Here is an 18,383-nt window from a genome sequence, read left to right as displayed (position 1 = left end):
CTTTATTATATAATAAACCAGTAAATCTACGTGTTTCCCTGAGTTCTGTGAGCTGTTCTAGAAAATGGGTGAATCCAAGGAAGGGGTTGTGGGAACCTCTGATTTGTATCCAAGTCAGACAAAAGTTGTGGGTAACCTGGAAACTCACTACTTGTGGTTGGTGTCTGCACTAAAGGGACAGTTTTGTGGCACTGAGCTGTTAACCTGTGGGTGGGGTCTGCCCCAACTCCGGGCAGTTAGTGTCAGAATTGCTTGGTGTGGAAAACCCACACATCTGTTGTCAGAAATATTGTGAGCGTGTGAGTAGAATAAAACTGAATTTTTCCTAGACAACGTCCAAGCACAGAGTGGGAGTGTCGTCTGAAGGAGCCTCACCGTCTCCCCACTTTCCCCTAGCTTCTCTGTTAACTCACTGCTTTCTTCCCTTTTTATATAGTCACTTTGCAGACTTTGTCAGATGAATTATCTATCACATGTAATGAATCTAGTCAGACCTTTCCATGTGACTGCATTTTTAATAGACACACTAAAAAATTAGTGGCCTCGCCCCATATATTAATGTCACACCATTTTAAATTAGCGTTAACTCTCAGACACTCTTCCCAAGTTCCTTTGTAAGATCCACTTTCAGGCACTTTACTTCACCCACCCCTCAAACACACCGCCCAAACGCACATCTCACAGGCATCCAGAAAGCTAACACCCATCTAAAAACAGACCTCCACAGACATGCTGAGGTCTTGTGCCAGCTGACATAAGTGCTGACCTGTCTGCAGCGCAGACACACTGGACTCTTTGTGCCCCTTGACCTGTTTGAAGCTGTGTAACATACGAAGCAACTCTCTCCCAACAATGACCACTCAGTCCAGATAGATGTCCACCATCCCCAGGCATCCGGAGCTTCTCTGAATTCAGCAACCATCCACGAAGGCTGTCACCAGTAAATTAGAAAGCTTGGGTAGGACTTGAGGATCTCCAGATCAGTTACACAAGGATGTCTTTAGGTGGGGGGGGGGGGGGGGGGGGGTGGGAATCAGTCCTTTGAAGCGTTCCCCATGTGATTCTAATGTGAACCTCCACTGATAAATCTCCACGTTTGTTGCCTCAGCCATTCTTTAGCATGGAGTAAGGGCAGGCTTGGGAGAGAAACCAACCATGGTCACATCGCCTCCCCCATTGTCTTGCAGAGAATTTAACTGTCAGCGCTCCCCTCCTCTGGTTGGCTTACCTCCCTTTTCTGGCTGGCTTCTCTGAGCATGGTTGAGACCTCCTCACGATGTACACAACCTCCCTTTCGCCCTTAAGTGACAGCTTGTCCAGGCCTCAGACTCTTTCCAATATGAAGTCAGACTGACCTGGCTTCCAATCCTTGCTTTATACTCACTGGCCATGTGACCTTGGGCAACTGCTTAAGCTCTCTAAGTCTCAGTTTCCTACTTTGTAAAATAAGGATTATAATTCCCATCTAATAGTTATTACAGATGCAACTTGTGAGTACTTAGTGTATTTTTAGCATGTAGTTAATAAATGATGTCGATAATGATTTTTTTTTTTTTTGCTGAGGAAGACTCATCCCAAGCTAACAGCTGTGCCAATCCTCTTCTATTTTTTCAGTATGTGGGCCACCAGCACAACATGGCTGCTAACAGAGCAGTGTAGGTCCAAGCCCAGGAACTGAACCTAGGCTGCAGAAGCGGAGTGCGTTGAACTTAAGGCCAGCGGGGCTGGCCTGATGATGATTATTGTTATTACTAGTTCAGCACTGTTGCTTTGGCTACCCTTGTTCAACCGCATAGCACCAGCCCAAGTATTTTCCCATAGCCCATTCCTCAGTCCAACAACATTCTTCCTCGCCAACAACATTCACCCACCAAAGTCCACTTCTGCCAAGAATACTCCCCAAAGTGCTTTCACAGTGGAAAGGACATGGGTTTAAATTCTGGCTCTGCCATCAATTACTAGCCCTGTAACCTTGGACAAGATATTTAACCTCTCCAAGTCTCATTTTTCTCATCTCATAGGTTTGTGACAAAAAATAGGTACTATTAGATATGCAAAGGAGCCAGCATAAAGCCTCATACATAAATGTGGTCTGAATAAGTGAGTTCCCAGTAAATCTTAACTCTCTTACTTTTTTCTGATGGAATCTTTGATACTTTATTGTCTAAATATCCAAGTCTCTCCCTGTTTTCGCCATTCTGCTACATTTCTCAGGAGTTTTTAACCTGTTTCTCTCCCTGGTTGTTCTGGGATTCCTTGACAATTCTCCTTTATTTTATTTGGCTTAATTCTATTTAGCAAGCATTTATTGACTGCCAACTAGTGTTAAGACATTCTGCTTAACATTTTCTAATAACAATAGCTTAATAAAGGAACTGAGATGACCAGATGCCTTGTCTGGGGATATTCACCAGGACACCAATCACCTAATGGCTAAAGTGATGGTCTCTAAACTTTCTCCATCTCTTTTAATTTTATTTGCACACATTTGGATATGTTATGATTGAGCCTGTGTTACTCAGATATGATTTGGCTGAAAATAATTCTATTCTTATTTTGATTTCCTTTCTTATTTTTGCTTTCTGTCCTTCCTGTTTTGCATAGAACTATTTGATATTTCCAAGTTTCGGTAATTCTCCAAGCAATGGAGATCCCAGAATTTGGCAGGTCATCTACTTATTAGCTGGAATCTCATTTTGGCCTTGAAGCACTAAAAAGGTTAGATTTGAGCCAGCCCAAGTATCACTGGGGCCTGGAAGAGCAATGAAAAGACAGAGAAGTTCTAAAATGGGTTTAGACTTACCCCCAAGCTCCTGGGTTCAGCTGGGCTTCCGCTGGGAATTGGGCATTGTCTATGATGGATTCACTCATTCAACTGTCTTGTGGCTTGTGTTTTGTGGCTAGAGAGACCCCAAAGAAATGTTTGAGGACACCCTTCTACCTACTGCTCAGAGGTTAATGCTCCATGCTCCATGCTCCATGGAGTGGGTGTGAGGGAGACAGCGTGTGAAGAATAGAGCCTTGTGTGCAAACGGTAGTGAGAAGAACAAGTAGTAAGATTTTGGTCCCAGCACCATCATTTTCTAGATTTTGGACCTCGGAGAAGTCTTTCTTCATTGGGTCTCAGTTTCCTGTCTCCCTCATGAGTTTCTGTGACCTCCTTTTGGGTTCAGATAAGATAATGTGCAGGAAACTGTAAACTGTGAAGCTCTGTGCCGATGAAGATGGGACATTTCATAGGTAGCTAATCCAGCAAAATTCACTGTGCGCAAGATTGTCTGTAGGGTCTTAATGGCTTAGACAGCCAAAAATAAATTGAGATGGGAGATGGATTAAAAAGGAGGACAAATAGTCTAGTGTCTTTTCTGCATTTTTTCATTTTAAGTTTTGAACACTATGAATTCAGAAAACATGAAACAATTAAAATATCAGTGAACTCTCATGTCTAAGATAAGCAGTTTCTCACTGATTTTATTTTTTCACTCCAAAGGTCCTGATTTTTTTTTTTAATCGCAAGGCATGTTTTTTTCCACTATGAATTTCATGACATCTTGGTAAACTCTGTCATAATTTTGTTTTTGCTGAACTCATTTCTTCATTTCTCAGCAAATGGTTATCGGGTGCCTGCTCTCTGCCAGGTAACTATTATAGGTTTTAGTGATCAAGAAAACCAGCAAGATTATAGATGTTTATGATCATTCATCACTTTAGACAGTCATTACTTTAGGTTCTGGAGAGCATAATATGAAATTGGCTGGACAAAACTCACTTTGGAAAATCGGTAACCAGGATTGGGTTAATAAGGTTTTGCTTTTTAAATTTTAAGTGTAATTCAAAAAAGTTCCTGTATGATGGTTGTCAGCAGAGCCAGTCATTGTACAAAAAATAAGACCCAAAGTTTACTATTTTATTTTTCATAATTTCTTTTTTCAAATTAATAGACTTTATATTTTAGAGAAGCTTTAGCTTTACAGAAAAATAGAGCAGAAAGTACAGAGAGGTCCCATGCACCTCTTCTCCTTTTTGCCTATAGTTTCCCTATTAGCATCTTGTATTAGCATTATATTTTATTTTTTTATCAATTACTCAATATGTATTTATTAAACATCCATTGTATGTTCTCTACTAACTATGGGAGTAAGAAAGAATAAATCATATTTCTGCCTCTCAAATTGTTTGTAATGTTGCATATCTACAGTTTGGAGCCTCTTACTCGTTAAAAAAATTGTTGTGCAGTTAGCGCCTGCCTAACTTGGTGGTAAGGTTAGCACAATGCCTGGACATAGCTTGTTGCTGTTACGCCATTGAGTCAATACTGACTCCTACTGACCCTGTGTACAGCAGAGCAGAACCCTGCCTGGTCTTTTTGCACCATCCTCTCACCTTCTGCTGCTGTATCAGACAATGCTCTGCTGCTATTCATAGGGTTTTCGTGGCCAATTTGTTTTGGAAGTAGGTGGCCAGGTCCTTCTTCCTAGTCAATCTTAGTCTAGAAGCTCTGCTGAAACCTGCCCACCATGGGTGACTTTGCTGATGTTTGAAATACTGTTGGTATAACTTTCAGCATCACAGTAACAAGCAGCCACCACAATATGACAACCGACAGAGGGTTGGTGTGGTTCCCTGACCAGGAAACCAACCCAGGCTGTGGTGGTGAGAACACTGAATCTTAACCACTAGACCACCAGAGCTGGTTCTGGACAGAGTAGACATTCAATAAATACCTGTTAATTATATGAACAAATGAAAATGAAGGATTGCGAATTAGAGGACATAATCCCTGTCCTTAAGAGCTTGAGAAACAACAGACACATATGACAGTGATTAAAGAAAATTTCAAAAATAGATAAAATGTTATTGGATCCCTGAAAAAGGAGACAGTGGTATAGGCAAATAAGGGAAAAAAGCAATCACTGACAGACCCATTTTCCTCACTGGGCTTGTATTCCTGACTTTATCATCAGCATTGTCTTTGTTGCTGTGGTCTTTGCATTATCATCTTAACTATGGCTATCATTCTATGTCTAAATCCAGGCACTAAAAAATGAACTCCCCCATCCTCATGATGGTTGCACGCGCGCATATGTGTGTGTGTGATTTTGGTAGTTTTCAAGTGCCACCACACCGATGCATGCCAGTTACACTGCTCACTGGGAGTAGAACGAATTGCTCCGTGGGCTCCATGGAAAACAAGATCACAACTTGGAAGTCCTCATGGGAGCCATACCAGCAAAATGCCTTGTAGGACTGTAATTTCCCGGAGATACAAATAACTTAGAGGAGGGGTGAGGGTTACAAAGGCTGCCGGGACTTGTCCTTCAGGATGTACACTCTTGAGATTCTGGGGAACAATTTGATCTAAAGAAGAGGGTGGTGGGAGTTAAATTCATTCCAGAGCAGCTAATTGTTCCTCAGGTAGAAGTTCGAATTTTAGAACATGTACATTATATAGAGTTTTAAAATTGAGATTATAAGGTTAAAATAACATAAAAGGAAATTAGAAATAAATTCTGATCCCAATAAAAATTCCAGTAAGTTATTTTGTGGCTACTGACAAACTGATTCTAAAGTTTATATGGAGAGACGAAAGATCCAGAGTCGCCAGCTCAATATTGAAGGAGAAGAACAAAGTTAGAGAACTGATATTACCCAATTTCAAGACTTACTATAAAGTTACAGTAATCAAGACAATGTGGTATCAGTGAAAGAATAGACAAACAGATCAATGGAACAGAATCGAGAGCCCAGAAACAGATCCATATAAAAATAGTCAACCGATCGTAGACAAAGGAGCAAAGGCGATGCAATGGGGCAAAGATAGTCTTTTCAGCAAATGGTGCTGGAACAACTGGGCATTCACATGAAAAAAAAATCTAAAAAAATAAGTGGACTTTATGTCCTTCATAAGAATTAAATCAAAATGAGTCATGAACCTAAATGCAAAACGCGAAACTAAATTAAACTCCTGGGAGATAATACAGAAGAAAGTCTACATGACTGTGAGTATGGAGATGCCTTTTCAACACCAAAGCCATGATCCTTGAAAGAAAAAAATTGATAAGCTGGGCTTCATTAGAATTAAAAACTTCTACTGTGTAAAACAGTATCAAGACAATGAGAGTAGAAGCCATAGATGGGGAGAAAATATTTGCAAAAGACACATCTGATAAAGGACTGTTATCTACAATATGCAAAGAACTCTTAAAATTCAACAATAAGAAAGTGAACAACTGATTAAAAATTCGGCAAAACAGACAGCTGACCAAATATGATATACAGATGGCAAGTAAACATATGAAATGATGTTCAACAATATATGTCATTAGGGAATTGCAAACTAAAACAATGAGTCAACGCCATACACCTATTAGAATGCTCAAAATCCAGAACACTGACAGGACCAAATGCTGGTGCTGATATGGGGCAACAAGACTCATTCATTGCTGGTGGGAATGCAAAATGGTATAGCTACTTTGGAAGATAGTTTGGCAGTTTTCTACAAAACTGAACATGCTCTAACCATATGATCCAGAAGTCATGCACCACAGTATTTACCCAAATGAATTGAAAACTTATGTCCACACAAAAACTTGCACACAGATGTCTATGATGTTTATGGAAGCTTTATTCATACCTGTCAAAACTTTGAAGCTACCAAGACGTCCTTCAGTAGGCGAATGCATAAATAAATTGGTACATCCAGATAATGGAGTATGATTCAGCACTAAAATTAGCTATCGAGCCATAGAAAGACATGGAGGAAACTTAAATGTATATTACCAAGTGATAGAAGCCAATCCGAAAAGGCTACATACTGTACGATTCCAACCAAACGACATTCTGGAAAAGGCAAAACTATGGAGACAGTAAAATATCAGTGGTTGCCGGGGGTTGGGGAGCGGCGAAGGCTGAATAGGCAGAGCAGAGAGGATTTTTAAGGCAGTGATGAAACTATTCTGTATGATACTGTATCGGTGGATACATGTCATCATAAATTTGTCCAAATCCGTAGAATGTACAACACCAAGAGTGAACCCTAATGTGAACTATGCACTTTGGGTGATAATGATGTGTCACTGTAAGTTCTCCACTTGTAACAAATGTAACACCGCAGCGTGGGATGTCGATAGCGAGGGAGGTTGTGAGCACGTGTATGGGGGCGTATCGGAACTCCCTACTTTCAGCTCAATTTTGCTGTTAAACGAAAGCTGCTCTAAAAAGTAAAATCCCCAAATCCAAAATTCCCAACACTCTGATTTCGTCTTGGCTATTTCTTTCTTATTTGAAGGTAGACTTTGTAATATAGCTATAATAATGGGCATTTATATTTAAAAATTACTAATTTTGTTTTTCAGATAAGTATGGCTTTAATAATATCATTTTATTTAACAAAGCTAATGGAAGCAGAAACTTTTAAAATTGTTGAGAAAATCTAATTCAATAGATTAATAGCAGATACTTGGGAACTCTGTTGTATTATTCAAATTATAATAACTGTCACTTAAGAGAATAGTCATTTAAGTCCTTTTAACTAATGCAACATATAACCGTTCTCACTTAAAATCACAGTATGGTAGAAAGAGTGAGGGGCCAAGGGTGAATAGGGTGAGATTTTAATTTTAACTTTGCCACCTACTAGTAGTTGAACTTTGTGCAACTATAATTTTAACCTATCAGCACTTCTATTTTCTCATCTGTAAAGGGCAATGTAAAATTTCTACATTTGCCAGTTGAATTATGCTAATCACTGTCCATACCAGCACCTTCATATCCACATATCCACTTTCACAGCTAAGTCTTAAATCACTGGTCTAAGCTCTCATTTGAGTTGGGCAGGGTTAGGGCAAAGAGAAGTCTGGCAAAGGTCTTCGCCTGTTAAATAGGAAACAAAGAGCTTGACACCTTAAAAATGGCTCCATATTTGTTACCTGCAGGCCGTATGTAACAAATGAGTCCTGGTTTCAAGTGAAATGATGCATGTGAAAACCCTGGACACACTTACAGCGTTGCTTTACCTAAAAGTGTTTAAGGCACTAGCAGGGGTACCTCTAATATCGTTTGCAAATAAGGTGATATTTGGTTCCATGAAAGTATTGAAATAGTCATAATGAAAAAATACAGGAACTTTATTGAATGTTCTTACACTTAATGCTAGATTTTGTGATTGTTTTTTATAACAAAGTCTGTGGTGGGGGTGGGAAGGTGTTTGGAACCTCTAAAGGTCCTAATCCAGCCCTTTGTAGGAAACATAAGCTATTGTCGCCCACAACTGTTCCTGAATTTACTCAGCCACAGTTCCCTAGAGCTAGTGGGAGGAGTACTAAGATGCTATTCAAAAATACGTTCAAATCCATCCTTTGGATGAAGAGGTTATTATAGTTACCATTGCATGACTCGGCAATAGGCATTAGGGAAAAATATACACCCCACTGATCACGGGGTGTTAAAACACCTTCTTGTGTACAAATGAGGGTTAGACGAAAGTGACGACAAAACACTGAAGTAAACGCGTGTAATGACAAAAAGTAAATGACAAAACGCGTCATTTCCTTTTATCAGAACTCAATAATTCCTGCCGTCACCATTAACAACACTTCTTAAGGCCAGGTAAATGGCTTCAAGGGTAAGGCAAATGGCTTTCCACATTCAAAGAAGTACTCCCTTGACTCTCCCTCGAATAATAGCTTTGCTAAGGCTGAGAGGTAGGGCGCCTTGGGAAGCTACTGAAGCGGCTGTGGAGGCCGTGTAGAATAGACATGCTGCGGGGGTGGCTTCAGTTATGGGTTTCTGAAGGGCTGCGCAGATTCTCTGCTGCCTGGCCTTGGTGAAAAGGCAGGGGCGGGCTTTTCCAAGGGAGACAGAAAAGACTCAGCTCTCTAAGAAACTTCCCTCAGGGTTATCTAATTTGATGTTACTCCAACCAAAACAATATATGGACCTATTTTATAGGGAAAATTTTTTCAGTTCCTTAGGATGATTGATTATCTGGACATTATTAAAACATGTACACATAAAATTAGGTATACACTTAAATTAGGATCCAGGATCCAGTTTTCACATGTGTGTGTGTCTGTGTGTGTGTGTGTGTCTGTGTGTGTGTTGGGGGGAGTTTCCCACATAACACCAAGCAGTTCTTGGAACATCAGCTGGGTGTCCTACAATTCAACTCAATTCTGACACTACATACCCAGAGATAGCATCAGATTCCACAGACCAAGGGTTCAGTCCTACAATAGTGTCCTCCTCCAACCCCCCTGTCCCCTGCAGCCACCAGCTGCAAGTCCAGGCTGTTACCTGTGCTTCTGACCAACAACCTACAGCCTGGAGGTTCCCACAACTCCCTCTTGGACTTCAGATGCTGGTTGAAATTCCAGGTTGTTAGCTGTATTTCTGACCAGCTGGCCATAGATCAGAGGTTCCCATGACCCCCTTCTTGGGCTCAATTAATTTGCTTGATTAGCTCACAGAACTCAGAGAAACATTTTACTTACTAGATCATTGGTTTATTATAAAAGGATATGACTCGGGAACAGCCAGAAGGAAGAGACGAATAGGGCAAGGTATGGGGAAAGGGTACGGAGTTTCCATGCCCTCTCCAGGTGCGTCTCTCTTAGGGCCTCTGTGCATTCATCAACCCAGGAGCTCTCTGAACCCTATCCTTTTGGGTTTTTATGGAGACTTCATTACACAGACATGACTGATTAAATCACTGGCCATTGGTGATTGATTCAACCTTCAGCCCCTTTCCTCTCCCCAGAGGTGTGGGCTGGGACTGAAAATTCTAGCCCTCTAATCACATGATTGGTTTCCCCTGGCAACCAGCCCCCATGCTTAGGTGGGGTCCAGAAGTCACCTCATTAACCTAACAGGAGGCAACTTTATGGCTCTCACAGGAAATTCCAAGGGTTTTGGGAGCTCTGTGAGCTGGGACCTGTGTACAAAGACCAAATATATATGAAAAATATATTTCGGTCATCTGAATGATCAAATATATCCTTCTTTATAAATCACAGTATTGCAACACTTCTTATGCTTTAGTTCTTCTGCAATATAAAGCCAAAACAAATTTATAAATGAAATTAAACATAACTATAAACTCAATAAGAAAACTAAAAACATTAATATGTCAGATGATGTGGTTTGTTGAAACTAATCAGTAGTGTGGAGGTTAACGATAGACAGAGTGGACCCATGCTGCCTCAGGACCTGGTCTATGTTTAATCTGGGTCTGTTATTTAAAGGTAATTAACACTCACACAGAAAATGTCTATTGGTGTAAGTATGCTAAACAAAGTGTTATTCATCGCCTCAAGGGTTTACAAGTTTAGGAAAATCAGATCTTACACTTAATCAAACCTCTGCTAGCAGGCAACGGTCAAATGTGAGTTTAATGAGGTATCATTTAATCATTTGTTAAACTGTCTATTCACTTGAAGATAAGGTTAGCATTGTGGTGGGGTTGAAATTGCTACTAAACGGGTATTTAATCCAATTACTAATAGATCTGGGGATAGAATCATTCTGCTTTCTGTGTTTATGCCTCGGTTTCGGCTTATAAACTGGTAGGTGTTGGTTGTGTAAAGAGACAGAGCCGGCACCAGGCAGCATGAACGTGGCATTGACCTCTGGCTGAGCAGATCCCACTGCCCGATGCCAGGTGATGACTCAGCTCTCCCACCGTTTTCTCTCTTTCTAGATTTGTTCTTGACTCGATCTGGCTTTCATTTGGCATTTGTACAATTGTAAGCACAAATGAAAAGGCAGGCACTGAAATTCTATGATAGCACTTGGTTACCACTAGGATTAACAGTTTCAAATTAGAGAACTGAAGATATAAAATTTTAAAAATTCTGGAAATATGTTGTGGACCACAGGAATACATTTACACTTGGAGACACGCTGCTTTAAAACTAAATTCAGATGCCACTTTTTTCAGGAAAACTTTTCTAATCTGCCCTTTTTCTTTTAAATTTCATTAACAATTAAAAGTAACAATCAGGATGACTTCAGAGTGATGAGTGTTCATTGTACCAAAATTTATGTTAAGCAATTTATATATATTATCTCAATGAAACCTTATAATAATTGTGTAAAGTGGGAATTTTTCATATTTTCTATATGAGGTCACATGATACTAAAAGAGGGTCAATCATATAGCAAGAAAGTGGCAAGAACTGGAATTTGAACCTAGGTCTTTCACATTGCAACACCTAACTTTTTACCACTGCTTTGTTACTCTCCTTGTGCCTCCATGATACCTTGTGAATATCTCTTTTATCGCAAGCAGGCACCACTGTTTTATAGTTATCTCCTTATATGCCTGCCTCTTCCATTAGGCGAGTGGGTCTCAAACTTTAGCATGCATCAGAATCACCTCCAGCGCTTTTTAACAATGCAGATCCCAGGCTCCACTCAAGTCTTGGTAAATAAGAAATTTTCTGTGCAATGTGCGGGGAACGTGTATTTTTTTAACAACCTCCCTCCGGTGATTCTTTTTCAGTAGTTTCTCTGATCCTGTTTTCAGTAAAACTGCATTTGACTGTGGATGCCTCAAGGATGGTTTTTTTTTTTTTTTGGGTGAGGAAGATTGGCCCTGAGTTAACATCTGTACCAATTTTCCTCTATTTTATGTGGGACACCACCACAGCATGGCTTGACAAGCAGTACTAGGTCCACACCCGGGGTCTGAACCTGTGAATCCTGGGCCACTGAAGTGGAGTATGCAAACTTAACTACTACTACGTGGGCCAGCCCCAAGGACAGTGACTGTTTTTTATCCGCCTTCATATCTCTAGGACTTGCTCACTAAATGTTTGTCAAATAATTCAAAGAATGAATGAAGGAGGGAACAATTGTCAATAGAGAATATGTTCTTGGGAAGAACACTTTTTTGGCCAGACCCTTGGAAAATTTAGAGATACATGTTTAAATATCATTTAATATACTTAGTCTAGACTCTCTTTCCTGGAGGCCAAGTATGGCAAGGAGCCTACAAAGGTGGCAGAAAGCACAGCTCTGTCCATAAGAAAAAAAATGAAAACTCCAGGATGTGATAGAATCAATCTTCTTCCCTTTTTCTAAAACTAAAGTCAATTGAACTAGAAAGTCTTAAATGCCTTTGAGGCCCAGAAAGGGGTTAGTTTCCTAGCATTTTGTAGATGTGGCATTTTCTGCTTAATTCGTAGTTCTGAGGTCAATGTGGATTCATTCCTTTATTCGGCAAGAGTGTTTTTGAGTACTTATTAGTGCCTTGAATGTGATAAGGCACAATCTTTTCTCTTCCTGAGTTTACCATCAGTTAGAAAATTCAGGAAACAGTAAAGGAGCAATAGAAGTGAATGTGGGGCTAGTTGCTCAGTGTGCAAGTGGAGAGAGCACAGAAGGGTTTGCACAGTCAGGGGAGAGGGGCTGGATGCTAGAAGCTGAGTAAGAATGGGATGGAATTGGATAGGCAGGAAGCAAGGAGCAGGAAGAGCAGAGGCTTGGCAGTCAGCCTGCTTATGACCGGCTGGCTCAGTTACCAGGGAGGACATGAGCCTGGGGTGGTGGGAAATTTCCACTGGGGAGCCCAGAGAAATAGCATGGAACAGATGTGTTTTATTACATTAAGGAGCACTTTGGATGTTGTGGAGTTGTGAACGCTTTCCTTTATGTTAAAGCAGGTGAAGTGTTGTTTTAAGGAGATTCATGTGACTGCAGCATGTAAGGTAAACTGCAGGAGAGAAGGAGGTAAGTCAGGGAGACGCATTAGAAGGTGCTCTCGGTCATCCAGATGTGAAGTGATCCGGTTTGGACCAGGGTGTGGAGTGAGCAAGGACAAGACTGGAGAGGCTGTGGGAGTAACTTGTAGGACACTGACGGGATACTATTGCTGCTAATGGTGGGGCAGAAGCACAGTGAAACTCACATGCTAGCTGACATGGAGTGTGTGAGTACATGGAAACCCATTTTCCCGCAAGAACTCTCAGTTGGAGACTAGTGACTTAAGCTTATAACCAGGATCCCAAGTCAAAAGTTCTCAGACAGCTGTTTCACCGTTTGTTGTTGGAAGAGCAAATGGCTCTGGAAGAGACTAGGACTATTTGTTGTTTCTCTTTCCTCCTCTGTCTCTCGTCACTTTCCCCACCCGGTTCTCACAGTGAGGACCTCTCCGTATTGACACTTCTGCTTGGCACTCACAAGGAAAATCTTTCTAATTAGATGAAAGTGGTGTCTCGCAAAGAACAATCCCTGGAAACCTGTGGGTTTTTAAATAGATAACAACAGAGACAGGGCAAGGGCCGGAATTCTGTGATCAAATAAGTTTGGGAAAAATTCTTAGAGAATTAAACAGGTTTCTTCATTGTGGGACTTCCTAAGGTCTTTGACTGTCCAAGAGCGGGGTAACTTATAGTACTCCACAAACATTTTGGACCATGGAGCTCTTTTTAAAAGAAGCATCTTGAGGGGAGAGGGTTGCATGGCATAGATTCTGAGAAATTAGAGACTAGAGAGTTTGGCTTAAAAATAAGTCTCTTGCACTAAAGGTTGGTAGTATAATGGGAAGAAACAAGAGGTTGGAATTTTGGTGAGGGTTCTACTTTTTTTTTTTTTTTTTTTTTACAGATTGGCACCTGAGCTAACATCTATTGCCAATCTTCTTCATTTTGTTTTTTTTTTCCTTTCTTCTTCTCCCCAAAGCCCCCCCAGAACATTGTTGTATGTTCTAGTTGTAGGACCTTCTGGTTGTGCTATGTGGGATGCCGCCTCAGCATGGTTTGATGAGCAGTGCTAGGTCCGTGCCCAGGATCTGAACCTGCGAAACACTGGGCTGCCAAAGCAGAGCGTGGGAACTTAACCACTCAGCCACAGGGCCAGCCCCAGTGTTCTACTTCTAACTGGTCATCTGCTCATTGAACTTCCCTGGGTCTGTTTTCACAGACATTACACTAATACTAGATGAATTCTTAAGTTCTTTCAACTCCAAAAGGCTGTGATCATGTGCGTATTCAGACAAGGAAAATAATCTGTGATCTTTCTATTCTGTAATAACACTGGTGGTTGAGACAGTGGTGGGGAAAGTGAGGGCAGAGAGACAGTGACAACAAGACGAATAAGATGTGGTTTGAACCCTTGAGCTGATTATATGGTTGGGCACAGTGACAGTGCTGGACTGATGTCACAGAAATAAATGAAGTTTCTAGTTTGCTCTCAGGCTTCTCTGAATCCAGCTGTGTCCTACGGTGCACATGCAACTCTCCCAGTTGCTAAGGCAATACCAATTCCCACTGGTCACTTAATCCATCTAGTCTTAGTTTTGCTACTAAGCAGTGTGAAGCCTTAGATAAATCAGTTAAGCCTCTAAGTCTGGGTTTTCCTCATCTGTGAAATAAGGAAGTTAAGATTAGATCAGGGACTCCCAATATTTTTCGTGGAGGAACCATTTTTGTTTTCCTGGGTCCTACCCAGATCCTTTCTTCTTCTACCCACTCAATGCAGGTGAGCTCCAAGGTCCTGTCTTCAGTTTCCCTCTCTTCCTTCTTCCCAGATCATCTCAATTGCTTCAGCCTTCAGTTACCGCCTTTGTGTATTTGATATTCAGATACGTATCTCTCACACCAAACTCTCTCTTGAGTGCCAGACACAAATTTCTACGTCTCTGCTCAATGTGTTTACCTGTTCCGATTGTAGGGAAAGCAAATTCCTTGTGTTCAAAACCCAGCTCACCATCTTCCCTTACAAACCAATTCCTCTTCTAGTTTTCTTGGAACTCATTAATAATAATGTGGTCCTGGGCACGTGCAGGCTGGAAACTCAGGCTCTGTGACTCCTCCTTCTGCCTTGCTCTAGCCAGTCACTGGTCAACCCTCAATGCTCTCCATGCTATTCTTACACCTCCACGTTATTTCTTTTCCGTTCCCGATGTCGTTTTTCTAGGTCAGGCTGTAACTGGTCACTCTGCTCTGTCTCTCCTCTAAAGCATTCCACATCCCAGGGTAAGCCTTATAGGGCCTCTCTGAACCTGCCAGCCCTCCCTTCCAAAGCTTTTCCTGGGTCACTTCTGCTCACTCCTTGCCAGTGCCCACAGCCTCAACGATCTTCCAGCTTTATCTTCAGTTACTGAGATGTTCCTGTCCTCCAGCCACTATTTATTGATCTCCTCATTCCATAACTTGCCTATTCAAATTGTACCCTTTTCTTACACTTTCGTGTTCATTTTTTCTACCTGACAAAAATTCCAGTTGTATTTCCAGAGTCAGCTCAGATGATGCCTCCTTCCTCCTTCAACAGGTCTTCCCTGAGCACTCCACTGGCTAGATTTCTCCTTCTTTTAGCACGTTAGTCTTTTCTATCTTATTATCCCACCAACGCAAGTGAATAGTTATATTCATTATATCTTTTTTGAGCCCAAGGAACATGTTTTCTTCATCTTTAGCACCTATAGCACCTGATATCTTCTGGAAGCTAGAAACTTCATTGGATAAATTAGTATTGAATTATTAATCTGGTATTGAAAACAATAATCCATAAAATGAAACAATCTACTAATCTTAATCTAATCAAATACTGATAAAATAGATAATCTACAAATCCAAAACTAAGAAAATCTGGGTTTTAGTGTCCTTCCATTCTACTTTTATGTCTAGTTTAGGGATGATTTTCTGAAGAATTTTGATTTTAGTTATAATATTGTGTTAGTGAACTAATTAGCTGAGAGCTGAGGATAATTTGTCTCTCTTATGAGACCATCTCTGTGAAGCCGGCTGGCCTTGCTAAGTCATGACAGGGCTGGTATCCTTTCCAGCTGGAGCATCAGATGACGACATGGTTGAAAACATGGGCTTTGGAGTAAGGCAGACCTGGTTTTGAATTCTGACCCTGTCCTTGTTAGCCCTGGTACCTTGGGGGAATTTACTTAATGTCTCCAAACCTTAGTTTCCTCATCTGCAAATGGAGGTCATAATACATCTGTCCCGTAATTGTTGTAGATGCAGGTTCTACTGCTAGGAATTACTCAGAAGGATATCTCTCTGTCCTCATCCTCTCCTGGGGGGCTCCCCCAAACCTGGTGGATTTTCTCTAGGTTCTGTGGACCAACAAATGCAAACCACACTGGCCTATGTAATTTCAGAGGCAGATAGAAAGTTGAAACAGAAATGCAGGGACTGTTGGTGCCCATTTTCCTGGCCTGATGAGGAAGAAAGGAAGAAAGTAGACCTGTGCCTCTAATTTTGAATTGGACAGACGAAAAACATCTCAAGAAACTCCTTTTTGTTGGAAAAAAAAATCTTCTACCATCTTCTCTGCCCCAGTATTTTTTTTTTTCTCCTTTATCTCCCCAAACCCCTCCCCATACATAGTTGTATATCTTAGTTGCAGGTCCCTCTAGTTGTGGGATGTGGGACTCCACCTCAATGTGGCCTGACGAGTGGTGCCATGTCCGCCCGTGGATCCGAACCCTGGGCCGCCACAGCGGAGCACGCGAACTTAACCACTCAGCCACGGAGCCGGCCCCTCCCCAGTCTTCTACATCTCCAGACTTCCTAAAAGACTAGACCACGGGGGTCCCCTGAAAAGCCAGCTCAGTCCGGGACATACCAGTCTCATATCTTATTTCCATTCATAGAGCAATAAAGAGAAGGAGCTAAGAATTACTGAGCATTGAGCACCCACTATGTGGTAGGCACGTTTTATATGTAGTTACAATTATTCTTCTTAATAACGTTGTGAGGTAGGTGTCATTATCTCTGTTTTACAAGGAAGTAGAAGCCAAGTAACTCCCAAGATTAAACAGCTAGTAAATCTCCGAGTGAGAAAGTGAACCCAGATGGTCTGCATACATTTTAGCATTTGAAGCCTGCAATGTAATTGGACCAAATTAGCCGTATGCGGTGAAGGTTTCCTTTTGGTGAGGGGTTTTCTATGTCAGGGAAATTGTGATCTAACAGGGTTAACCTTTGCCATCTTAGTCCTACAGGCAAATAATTTGCAGAAATACAGTTTGGGGACACTTGGACCCTGATCCTCCTTTCTTCTTCCACAGTGAGGTGACACTCATGATAGCAAGTGTTTCAAGAGAGGCTGATGTTGGTAAACATTCCTGTAAAAATAGGCCGAGAGATTGTTAATATAAGTTTGTCTGGAATGGTGAGGTGAGTCCCAAGTATAAAAGGGCCGTAGTATAGCGCAAGTCTGAATATTTTCCCAAATGTGAAGACTTCAGTTGCATGCCTTGTTAGGAACCTAGAAGCCAAGGGAAAGCTGTACTAGTATAGGTGACGTCTGTTCTTGCTCTGTGTGGCCACTTTATTCCCTTTAAGTTCTGTATCCTTCCCTGAAGAAACTGGCAATTTACAGTAGCTGTTCAGCAACCCGCGTGAACACTGTGGCACTAGATAGAGTTGTAAGTCGCTACATCCATTCAGCGAAATGCAGCAGATCTGTGGGAAGGAATGACATAACTACACGTGCTAAAATGCAGCTACCCCAGCACGTACAGCCATGCACCGCATAATGACGTTTCAGCCAGTGACAGACCACATGTACAACAGTGGTCCCATAAGATTAGGACCACATAGCCTAGGTGTGTAGTGGGCTATACCCTCTAGGTTTGTGTAAGTACACACTGTAATGTTCGCACAACAACAAAATTGCCTTACGACCCATGTCTCCGAACATATCCCTGTTGTTAAGCGATGCATGACTCTATAACAGAAAACCCAAGGCGAAATGTATAGTGTGCTAATACTTGATTCTTTTTAATTAAAAAAAACTATACATCCATATGCTTTTATAGATGTGTAGGATGGTTCTAGAAGACTACTCAGGTATCTGATAACTAGTTGCGTCTGAAGAAGGGAATGACAGTCTGAGGTGGAAGAGAACCTAACTTTTGGTCGTGTGGAGCAGTGGTTCCAGTGTTGTCTGGAGATCCCTGAGAGTTCTTGAGACCCTTTCAGGGGACCCACAAGATCAAAACTCTTGTCCTACTAGTACCAAGATATTTTTGCTTTTTTGACTCTCATTCTCGAATGAAAGTATGGTGGAGTTTGCTGGAGGTTAGATACATGTCACGTTGCAACAAATTGAATCCAGAAGCAGATTTGAGAGTCTGTGTTTGATTAAGCCAGATATCAAAGAGGTTTTTAAAAATGTGAAACAATGTCACTCTTCTAAGTATTTTTTGAAAGTAGTTATTTTTATAAAGAAATATTATTTGTTAACATACAACTATTGTTTCAAAGAATTAATAAATTTAAAATTCTCCATTTTAATTTCTAAATCAATAAATATCAACAGGTACTCCCCAGTAAACAAAATCTCTTTGAGGTCCTCCGGGATTTCTCAAACTCCTTCAGTGCCTGGGGTACTTGAGAGACTTCTGTTTGAGAATTGTGCACAGG

The 18,383-nt window shown here is 41.1% G+C and overlaps 1 protein-coding gene across 3 annotated transcripts in view; it reads left to right on the top strand.

Moving 5' to 3' along the window:
• DDR2 (discoidin domain receptor tyrosine kinase 2) overlaps positions 1–18,383 on the top strand; it is a 153,084-nt gene that overhangs the window by 3,641 nt on the left and 131,060 nt on the right. The window lies entirely within an intron of this gene.

Source organism: Equus asinus, chromosome 25 (assembly GCF_041296235.1).
Source record: "Equus asinus isolate D_3611 breed Donkey chromosome 25, EquAss-T2T_v2, whole genome shotgun sequence".
NCBI classification, from domain to species: Eukaryota; Metazoa; Chordata; class Mammalia; order Perissodactyla; family Equidae; genus Equus; species Equus asinus.
This window is presented reverse-complemented; position numbering and strand designations above follow the sequence as displayed.